The sequence below is a fragment of the Cupressus sempervirens genome, chromosome 3 (assembly GCF_028749045.1).
Source record: "Cupressus sempervirens isolate cs-2001-9-10 chromosome 3, ASM2874904v1, whole genome shotgun sequence".
Lineage (NCBI taxonomy): Eukaryota > Viridiplantae > Streptophyta > Pinopsida > Cupressales > Cupressaceae > Cupressus > Cupressus sempervirens.
The window spans coordinates 434,204,854-434,217,633 of record NC_143120.1 but is presented as its reverse complement, the minus strand read 5'-3'; positions in this window follow the sequence as shown (position 1 = coordinate 434,217,633).

The window sequence follows — 12,780 nt, the reverse complement described above, 5'->3', positions numbered from 1 at the left end:
TCTTTTCCTTCAGTACTGGACTTCTTCCAACCTAGAAAGAACCCTTAGTCTATGTCTTGTATTTGATTTTATTTTCTCTTTTTTTTTCTTTCCCGACCATTGTTTGGTGGTCTATTGGTTATTTGGTTCTTGTTCTATAAGTTTTCAATCCCATATACGATTATTCATTTGACTGATATGCCAACCATGTCATATGCTTAAGAAGATTATTTGAATTTACAATAAAATCTCATTTGTTAACATTTCCTTGTTTGGAATCAAAGGCTTTTGTTCATTGGTATTGACTTGAATCATTTTCCTAGATCCTTAAAATGTTGATTGTTTGAATACTTTTACATTCATTATTTCTACTTTTCTTATCCTTCAGTGCTAGACTTCCTCCAACCTAGAAAGAACCTTTAGTCTATGTCTTGTATATGATTTTATTTTCTCTTATATTATCTTTCTTGACCATTGTTTGGTCATCTATTGATTCTTTGCTTCTTGTTTTGTAATTTTTCAGTCGCATAGACCCTTGTTGGTCTCTCGTTGGACATTAATAAATTTATCTTCTCTTATCTCTATATATATCTTGATGTAGATAATGGAATAATAGGGCCGATAGATAAAAAATTATATACATTACAATTAATGTAAAAATATTATGAATGCTTTCTTCATAGCTTATTAATATAAAAAGCACATAATAAACATAATTGACTTCATCTATTGTATGAAAGGCTCCAATCACTAAATAAATTTATTCAAATTATTGAATCCTTAGTTTCTAAAGAATATTGACTTTGGGATCAATACTTTACACTTTTTTTTTATTATATTTTAATTCTTAAACCAAAATTTTAAGTTTGTCAAAATAGTTTCCCTCTCAAATTAATCAAGTTTTTAATTTCTCGTCAATTTTGTTAAATTGTTACTTCATGTTTAAAAATAAATAAGTAAATAGTAGTACAATTATAATTGATATTCCAAATGTTTATATCTATGGATTATGCAAAAATAAAATCAAGACTCCATAAGATAAATTATATATTAATAATTTGTATGCTTATGTACAAACACAACAATTAATTCTGACATACTTACAATAGTCATTCTTTGTATTCTAAACAAATTAAATCGTCAAAATTATTAGAATGCAAGCAAATACAGAACATTTGAAATGCACATAAACAATATCCTCGGGAGAACTAAAAGCATTGTCATAGGGTTGTATGCAAAGAAATTTGATTAATGTACAAACCCATTTGGCAAGGGGATAATTGGCCTTTAGTTAATAATTTTCTTGCTGGATCAAAACCACTTTCCTTTGAGGCAATGTCAAACAATTCAAGTGCCTCATCGTGATTTTGCATTTCTCTCAAGTCTTCTGTCAAATAGTTTATGATCTAGATCTGTCCTAGGCGATAAATAAACATGTTCACGTGCTTTCTAATAGGATCATAGTACTTTTGAGACATCTTTTCCATCACCATATCTCATTCCAAAACCCCCAATTTGGCTCAGGGAGGGAGGATGTTGATGCAGATGTCAAAGGATGTCTTCAAATAGACAAATTATATGTGATTGAAATTTAATGAATCACTACAAAAAAACAAAAACCATCTATCGCCTACAATGATTACATTCAGTGAGAAATAAAATATTTGAGGCATCATGTTAAACAATTTATGAGCTCATAATATCTACAGGTTATAGTGACGCTTCCACAATTTGCAGATATGTCTACATAAAATTTCCCTTTTCCATTACGATTGTTTGATAGATGTCCATATCCCTTTTCGAACCTCACACTTTGGTTGTACAGATAAAAAACACACTTTCAATGCAAACCATTAAGTTTTGTCTTATACAATGGGTAGGATAAATAGTTCAAAATTTAAACATAGGTGATTGTAAATGAACAGAACTCAATCCACCAAAGCAGTCAAAGCTTCGAGTGGACACGTTAATTTTGACGCACTTGCAAGTGATGGCACAATGACCAGTTTTACAGCGTTGAAAAATATTTTATAATTTAGAAGTTTTTACTTATATCATGAGGTTCACTTTGCTTTTACACAATTTGATAGAGGATTCGATTCGTCCATTTAATGCCAGCATGTTCTAATTTTAATATAATCGTAGAAATTGTAAGATATTTTATTACTAAATTTAGTTGATTATAATACATTTTATTTTAAAATTCTATTAATTTTTCAAGTTTGGTTGCATCATAAATATCTATTTTAGAATTTTAATTTTAATATAACATTAGTATAATATTTTGAAGATCAATTATTTATTACACATGCATAACACACTTATATGAGATGACAATATGTGTTCTTTGTATCTTTAATTACAATAGACTTGGACTTTTCAACTTTCTCAATTTTACATTAATGTTAATCTCTTATTTAAATTTTTTTTTCATTGAAGACTGAGACAAGGCATCAAAACAAAAACAAATCAAGTTTAAAGAGAGAGTAACAATAATATTCAGTAGTGAAAAAAAATGTTTTGAAGGGACCTAAGACAATTTAGCATAATATTTTAGTAACAATTTGATTAGCAATAGAATCCATATAATCGATAGCCAAAAAGATGCCTAAGGAATAATACAATGCGAAATTAATATAAAAAAGATAACAAAAAATAATAAAACATTCGAAAAACCCAGAAAACAACAAAGGAATCAAAGCAAGATTCTTCAAAACTTTAACCTTAATTTGGTTCACATTGAGTACAACCTTGTTTAGTTATGGAGTGTGTCTTGATGAAGCTTATTTTTCTTTCTTTTTAGGCTCCTTGTTCACTTACTGGGCCTAGTTGGATCACCTTAAACAACACACTGAAGTTTAGCATATTGTGTTGGCTAATGTAGGAACATTTATAAGCATTGTTTCTATATTTTCTTTACATTTCATAAAACAATTATATTTATTAGAGTTTATGCAGATCTATGGAGAAGTGAGGGTGGATGAGGAACACATTTTAGAGTCACATACTTTCTGACTTTAGTTTTCTCCACAATTCGCTTAACTTTAGGTTTTAAAGGATGACTTATTATGAAAATATAATTTTTAATTAAAATAATTAATTCAACCCAACCAAATCAATTTATATTTTATTATTGATATTATATTATTAAAAAAAGTATTATATTGATATTTATAATAAAATGAATTTACTCTATTGATTATTATGTGCTCATGTATATTTAAATAATAGAAATAAAAAGTTATATTATAAGAAAAAATTTAAACTTAATTTAAAATAATAGAAATAATTTTAAATATAATTTAAAAAATAAATAACTATTTTTATTATATATAATTAAATAGTTGAAGCTATTAATTGGTCTTTATATTCTAAGAAAAATTAAACATTTATATATGTTGTGAGAACAACAGAGACAGATTCGAGTAGATTATGTGATTTGAGAGTTCAAATGTTAAAAATGTTCATACCAAATTTATTATCATACCTAACATATGCAAGCTATTTTCCATTTTTAGACTTTTGAAAACTTATAAATGTTTTAATTCATAGTGTTTCTATTTATAGACAAGTGTTTTTGTATTTGTGCAACCTTGTATTAAAATAAGTCATCCTAATCAAGGTTAGTGTTATAAGAAGATTCACTTCCATGTACTATTATAAGTGTATTATTCATGCTTAAATTTAATAATATAATATGTTTGTTTTTTATATCCAAAATCGGCCAAAATGGGGTCTGGCCCAAAAAATAGCTAAAAAAATACCAACAAGTCACTTACAACACATTTTCATCCTACACCCTTTCTTAATATCAAAATACCCCACATTAACGTAACCCATAATCAAAAACTACTATTGCCACTGGGTGGACTAAGAGTCTTAAAATTAAAAATATACATAATTATAGTAATCATCACATGGATTCACAGGGAGAGTCCAGTAATAAACTAAAAAAAAGGCCTATGATAAAACACTTAACAAAATAAATAGAAAATAAAACCAAGAGAGGTAGCTCTCTTTCTTCTCCTTATCTAGTTTCTCTAGCAACACACTAAGCCACTCATATGCCAAGAACTAGTACAAGGATGTCATGGTGTCAACTCCAATAGAGGAAAGAAATCCATCTTTCTCAAAATGCAGGAGGTGAAGGGTGGTGGGTAGTGAGTGCATCACCTTGATCATAAAATTGGTCACTTCATCAAACCTTTAGCCCATGCTATCCTATTGCTTCATACATTTCTTGATAGTCTCCTCCAATGCAAACCTATCCTTAGTGTGTGCACAAATATTGATCCCCAGTAACACTTTTGAGATACTCCCTTAAGCTTGAAGTTTCTTTTTGCCTTTACCACTTTAACAAACAATGAACATAATAGTATCTAGGTCATCATCTCTAATAAATAGTATCTAGGTATCATCTAGACATGGGTAAAAGTACAAAGTTGTGTCACCTTTCAGGCTGACTTATTAGAACAACTAAATTTGAGTATTTCTATCTAAAAATCAATTTTGTTCAAACATATGATCCAGATAAATTCATTCTAGCTAAGTTATATATTGTCTCACACTTTTTCAGTTGGAAATGTCTATCGAATGCATGTTTTATACTGGTTTGTATCCAATTACTAAGGAAATACAATTATTTAGAAATTTGATGTTTTAATAACTCTTACTATTTTTTATGAAATATTTTTTTAATAACTTATAAACACCATTTTATAGAGATCAAGGTCAAGAATATTCTCATATAGATTTTATAGTGTTTTAATTAGATATAGTATATTGTAATTAAAAAATTGTACAAACACATATTTTAACACTCGAAAAGATATCAATTTTGAGAAGGAAAATAATATTAAATTATGTTAAAAAATTAAAAATTATATGATGTTCTAGAGGAGAGAGTCCTCTTCTAGAAATTATCATTTTTGTTCTAGTTAGAATATATTTGTTTGAAAAAAATTGGTGGGAGATGAAATCTATTGATTTTAGGTGAGTTGAGATTTGAATCATTATAAAAGTGAAAATATAGGTCTAAAGCCAAATTTTATTTTTGAATGTTCTAGATATATATTTTATCTATAACATAGTATGAGATCAGAGGGAAATAAGTTTGTTTCCATATAGTTTTGTGGTGGGAACTAGACCCCTAATTTTTAGCATTTTTCAGCAACTAAAAATATTATCTATAAAATTAATGAAAATATATAATTTCTTATTCCAAATAATTGTTAAAAATTATAATCCTAAACTTGATCAAATTATACACATTTCTCTAGTTTACTTCATTTTCAAATTCTAATTAATAATAGTAGTTTTATATCATTGAAGGTGAATATTTATACTTGTGTTAGCCTTTTCCATTACAAAAGGGTGACATAGCTTTGTACTTTTACCCCTCTAATAACATCCACTTGCATAGTATGGGTAACATCCACATTATAGTTTTCTAGAAAATAGAACTACAATATAAATGTTTTTTTGTAATGTTCTACTTATATGGTCAGTCCTACTCATACGAATTGTATACCAGCTTATAGACCATATACAGTTTAGATGTAGTGGTTTAAAGTCTTAAACTTACTATATCACTCCTTTGACTAGTTTCCTTGTGTTGTCTTGATATGATCACTGTACAAATCTTAAATGGCCTTCACTTGTGAAATGAGAATGATGGATTATGACATTAGTACAATGGTGACCACGTGATATTATTATTAACTGCTTCAATATTTGTCATCATATGACAATATTTCATGTGGTCACTCCCAACATATGCATATGGAATTGACTCTTCTATTACCTCATAGTTACCTTCAAATTACCTAAATTCATTATTCTACCTCATACATACCCAAGAACTGAAATATTTAAATGATAGAACAATTATAAATAGAGGGACAATTAGGATTCACTTATGCAAGATGACATTGGATTAATAATGATAGCACCTAATATTACACAATCTCAAATTGAGAGCAAGCATATAGGGTGAGGAGTTGTTAGGATCCCAATAAACTATGGAAGCCAAATGGGGATGACCTTTTACCTCAAAAATAGAAGACACTAGAACTCCAACTGGAATTGGAAAATACAACTAAAATACCAAATTTATATACCTACCACTACAAAGAAAAACTCAACAGTATATACATCCATCAAGCCATTGTCATGGTTAACTAGATACAAATTATACAAGATAAATAAGTTCTCAAGATCTTAGAACTACAATATTTCCTACCACCACTCATGGACATTATTCAAGAGCATTAGAAAGAAGCAAAGAAGTCGATCAAACATCCTAAGGTTAGCACACTTGATGGAATTGAGGAGTTTGTGGCCAATCTTCAAAGTGAGATATTGGCCCTAATCAAGTTAAAAGAGCTTGGGAAAGAGCAACTTGACAATGATTAAACTCTATATAAATATGTGTTCAATAGGTTGTAAGACCTAATTTACCCTTTTTCATTATTGAAAAAAGGGGGAAGAATATGAAAGAAGAGGAGGAGAAGAAAGAAGAAGGGAAGGATAAGATAATAGATGACTTTAAAAAGGGGGAAAAAATAAAAAGTAGCAAGGGAGAAAGGGGTAACAGAGAATAGAAAGATGAAAAATTCAAAGGAAAATGAGATTGCACATGGAGGTATAAAATGCTAAATGCATGTTTTTCTCATGGGTACTTTGTAATTGTTGGTGGACTGCTCAACTATTTGAGTTTTTGTAATTGACTTTTCTTGGTATGATCTTGTTTGTATTATTTCAATTCTTCCATTTTATTTTACTATTCTTTAGATTTCAGTTGGTTTTTTAATTTTATTTTTATTTTTGTGGATTCTTTTTGGGAGATGTAAATTGGGGTTTCTTTTGGTACCAGGAAAATAGGTGTGATGCTATCTACCATCACAATTGTCTACATTTGAAATTAAAATATATATGAGCATCTACCCTTTACAATCTAGGGTTTGTAAGACAATATGTAAAATAAATAAAAAAATTCATTTGTGAAATTTTAGAAAAAATGCTATCTTAAATTATGAGATTTGTCATTGTTGTGTTTTCAATCACTAAGTTATCTCTAGGATTTGTTTCCCCACTTCAACGCATTTTTTATGAAATAGGCACAATTTCTTACTCTTACAAAAGAATGGTGAGAAATCCCCTGTATTTAAAGAAACTTGGGAACTTTTTTTTTTTGCCTAAAGTAATATTAGAGATTATGTAGAAATTCATTTGTTGGATAAATTTGTTAAGAAAAATTAATTTATTTTCCTTGAGTAGTTAGCATTATACAATGTTGAATCGTGAATAGAGAAGAATTTAATGCACAAGGTATATTAAATTAGAAATTATTCTCTCACATTAGGTATCCAGAATTTTCTTTATCAAATAAATTTTTTGGATAGATTTGTAGTCCATGTAGATCTAACTAAATCAAACTTTAGTTAAGAAAACTTAATGCATAAATACAGAATCATCAACAAATAGTTAGTTCTTTGTCTTAGTATGTGTAGAAGAATTAATTCAAATAAAATTTGAAATGTTTGAGCTTACAAGGTCCATAAGGAAAGGTTTTTGGCTTGCCCCTTATCTCTTTGTTACTACCATTGATCCATTCCACTATATTTGAAGAGATGAAACTATGTATCCTATAGCCCATGATACAATTTTTCAAAATAAGGCAAAAAAATGTTCAATATTCAATTTTAGGACAATATTTCCATTATATTTGAATTAAAGGGATAAAACACGGTTCACCTAATGAATAAATTAGATCTACCCTATAATTTATTAGGTAGAAAGATTTATTTGTCCAAATCTATCCCTATAGGATGGAGTGAAGATCCACTTGATTGGTGTGGTATATCTTGTATTAGCTAGGGTGGACCTAATAACGCTGGTAGGTACCTTGGTATTCCATTTGTTACTATCCTTGATATTGGAGATATTTGGGCATTGATTAAAGAGAAACATTCCAAACACTGAGAAAGTTGAATAATTCATACATATCCATGACATGCAGGGTACAAATTTGTTAGAAAATTATTTCTTCTTATTCAATATACAACTCTTCAACTTGGGTTTTCAACCAAAATTAGTTTGTCTTCCTTCAAAAAATAATTAGGGACTTTTTATAGTCTAATAAAAAAGTGCTTAGGAAAACTCATAATGTATGCTTCGAGTCATGTACTAAGAGCAAGGAACTTGGTGATTTTGGATTGAAGGACCTTAAAACTCAAAATATTTCTCTTTCTATAAAATAGATTTCTAAGGATATCAGTCATGATGAACCCTAAAAGGTATTAACTAGGGATAACCTTGCTAAAGTACATCTCAATGGGAACAATTTTTGGTCTAATTTTAATATTTTGGACCTCCTAACCGTAAATCACAATGTCATTCTTAGGGGATCCAATGTGTTTGAATATATCTGGAAGAGTTGGAGATATGTTAGGGCATTTTCTAAGGATGTTAGACAACAGAGTCAAGTAGGCTTTTGATAGAGTCTGAAGCAGTGATATTGATAGGAGAGGTAGCTTGGCTCATGATCTCTAGTGATTTGATCACTTTGGTATAACAATGTCCTAACTAGGAAATCTAAGCACCAAAATACAAAGAGTTGGTATATATTGTAGGTTGGGCTAGTTTCTTGCTTCCTCTTTTGATTTATCCAAATAGATGATGCAATGTCAGTTAATGATATTGAATAGAAAAAAATAGCCTACTTCTAAATTTAAGACTTTATTATCTCTAGATATATTATTCCAATATGTTTTTTTGTTGTATGCTTCCATATCCATAAGTGTCAAGAATGTAATTTGCTAAATTTGAGGTAATATTTCTCTTTGGATGCAAGGCTTAGAAAGTATATTCATTTATGGACTCATAGTCTAATGGGATCTATGAAATGAAAGCACCAAATATTTATCCTTACAATACTTTTTTTTGATTATCTATGGTTGGGAAGTCTTCCTCTTAATAGTAGTATAAAAGATTTGTGAATGCAATATAAGAACCCTACATGCTGCATGAATATCTTAGCACAAACTACTGCCCTCTTCCAAACATAGGTATAATGAGAAGTATTAGTGTATTAGAACAAGAAAAATAGGTATGAACTAAATATAGAAAAAGTTGATTACCTTTGACATTGAGATTCGAGATCTATTTGTATTTTATTGCTAGAATTCTTTTGGGTATTTTTATATCCAATTTTTTTTCACCCAATATTGTACAACATTAATTGAAATATAATAGGTCCATGTGTAAGAAAATTATTCTAGATCTAGATCTAGTGAGTTTTCTTAAATAATAATATATTTTTATTTAATTTATGCATGGTTTTTATATACACTAGATTAATAAAGCTATCTAGTATGAAAAATGAGTTAAATGTTTATTTTATTTCAATAAGATGCAAAGCTTGAGTGGAAATCCATTATGTTGGGATTAACGAGGTAGAAATAACAATTACATGCAAATATAACCAATACCAGAACATAATCAGTCGCATAGAAGAGAACACAACACACAAAGATCCAATGTAGTTCACCCCATCCCTAGACTAGGTCCACAAAATGACAAGTCCAATATTTTTATTATCCAATGATTACAAGCTGATTATAATTTGTAATCCCTTACAACTCAATACTACAACAAGAAGCTACAATCGCATCATACATTATGAAATCCCTAACATGGAACCATTTTATACAAGATGTTTTTTTGCTACAAAATTATGGTTAGAATAAGTCATTCAATACAAAAATAAGAACAAACTCATTTTAAAATAACAAATTTTCTTGCCCCATTAGCCCGCAAGGGTCGCTTCCACCTAATCCCATCTTGGGGGTGTTGCCCCAAAACCCCCATTTTAAATTTGGAGGTAAATTACACCAAACAAAGTGGGGAAATATTAACCTATGAATCTGATGGACTTCTACATAACAAAACATTATTCCAAATTTATCAACACAATCCCAATATCATCCCCTATAGCATTATAACCCTACATTGAATAAGACTTCATCTCAAGTTGAATCATTACAAAACTATTCAACTTCACCTAATTAAAACCCCCATTAATTATATTAAGCTTTTCATATATAAGTTATTAAAAGATAAAAATTTCATTTAATTAAAAAAATTATATGGATTTGATTATGGTTTCTTGATAACTGAAATGAACTAGAGGAAAATACAAAGTTCTATAAAAGTTCTTGTGAATATATATATATGTAATTTTCTAGAATGCATATTGATGGTTTGTAAAAAAAAGTTTAAGTTATGAGGTTTTCTATAATCCACGTTGATGGGTTATAATGGTCTTAATTCATCACACTATGTCAACAACAAAGGAACTTGAAGATAGTGTTAAGGCCCAATTCTACTATCTTAAACCAAGTTAAGGTCACCCATGTAATTTGGAGTTGGCTATGGGATGTTCTAGAGTAAGAATCAAGTCTAATTTAAACAAAAAAGAAGTAGTTTGTTCTAGTGATAAATGGATTCTAGATTCATTAAATGTGCTAAAATCAAAGAGAATCATATCCTAAGACTATACATTTAACCTTATGCAAAGTGACATAAAATGAGAGTGGAAATGACCAATTATATTTATGTAATCCCTTTTACACTAAACTTGTCCTAAAGAAATCTAAGAGACGACTCTGTATAACTATTAAAAATTTAGGTATTTTAAATAATTAATCTTTTATGTAGATAGATTAAGTATATGGTAGAATCCATTTTATTAGTATTTGTATCAGGTAATTTGAGAGTAAGTCTTAACCCTTATAAAGCAAGGAAAGGGTGGAAAAGAAGGGCTCTCACAAGGTGTGAGAAAAACCAAAGAAATAATAGTAATAATAGTAGAGAAAAAGTACAAAAATAAAAATAAAAATGAGAGGACAAAAAATATCACCATAGTAGCAACCAAGTATTTTGATGAGGGTCCTAATAGACTTTCAATATTGATTTAAATCTTGAATGATTGTTGGAAGGAAGCTTTGTGTTAATCAAAAGATAGCCTCTATTCTTTTTCTTTTTCTCATTGATTTTCTTATTCCTCTTAGAAAATCTATAAAGGGTTTGAAATATTTCTCGTCATCCTTATTATGGTTAATCACTTCATTCATTTTTCTTTATAGTTCATTATGTACACTTTTCATATAGTAATAACATATAACATCTCTTTTTCCTCCTTCAAGGTCACTAAAGCATTAAGATGCTAAACATTATCTCAATATTATTACTCAATCTCAAATGTTTTGCAAAATTGAATAGATTTACTACACACAATCTAACATATTGAGTATTTATCGTACTAGTGTATATTTTAAATTTTTATTATATTTTTTCCTTTGTATAATTATATAGAGTTTTATTTAAAGCAAGGGATTCACAACGACATTTGAAACATAAAATGCAAATAAAAATATAGAACCAAATATGTATAAATTGTAGAAGCTACTTAATTATGATCTATCCAAGAGCCTAATGGTATAATTAAACAATCAGTTCCCAATCAAAATAGAGTTTAAGTAAAGAAAAATTTGTCAATGAGAATAAAATTATTAAATATTAAAAATACCAGATGTAATAATTTTAGATAGATACATACATACATATATATATATATATATATATATATATATATATATATATATATATATATATATATATATATATATAATCATTTGTTTATAAAAATATCAATTATAATGTAATCATAAAATAGTTCTTATACTAAAATTTGAAAATTAGACACTTAAAAATTGTCATCAAAACTTGAAAACTTTATGTAGATTTGAACGATACTAGAGCAATACATTAATTCATTGAAATGGATATACAACATATAGAACTACATTATTCTAAGTAGTATGATTATAATTGCTATAACTAGTTGTGTCACTTTGGTGTGCTGGCCTAAGTTCAGAGCTTGGAATCTATGGTGTTAGATGTTCAATTAAATACACAATTACAAATACTATTTTTTTTTCTTCCTATACATTCGAATGTTGCACTTTCTTAGCTAGATTGGCAAAATTCACAAAAGAATGCTATTGTAACTTTGTATCATTTATTTATATAAAACAAGTGCCTTCTACAATGATATATATTTTTAGATATGCTTGTACATGTATTCTTGTTATGTAAAGTTGCAATTATGTTTTCAAATCTATTTTTATTATGTACAACTAAGTTGGTCTAGTGGTGAACACAGACTCTTGGAAATGTCACAAGCCACTAGTGGTAGGATATGTACGTATGATTTGTAGTGCACAATTAGATGCCTCTTGAAAGTTGTACAAGGTAGTCCATATTGCATAATATATCAACCCCAAAACTAAAATTGATATTGTAGATTATAAAAGGCACTCAACTTTAATCAAACACCTATCAACACACCCCTTAGACATGTACAAGTGATGATTTTAAATCATTAAAAATTTTGAAATTAAAAAATCTATGTTACTTTATTTGTAATCAATATGATGCGTGCATAGACAATTGTGTCATCTTGTGTGAAAAACTCCATTCAAAGTGTTGATTTATCCTGCACAAACAATTTTGTCAACCTCTCATGCCTAGACTTGAGAAAGAAACAAATCATTCTATTCTTTCATTGAAATTGAATTGTTTGCACCTTCACCCAGCTATGGAATACTAATGTGAGTTAGTAGGACTCTAATCTATTCTCTATAGAGAATTTTCTTAATAAGACAAACGTTCACAATAGATCTCTTCTCCATTCTCATCCATCCATGTTATATCAGGGATGTAGAATTTTCTACTCAT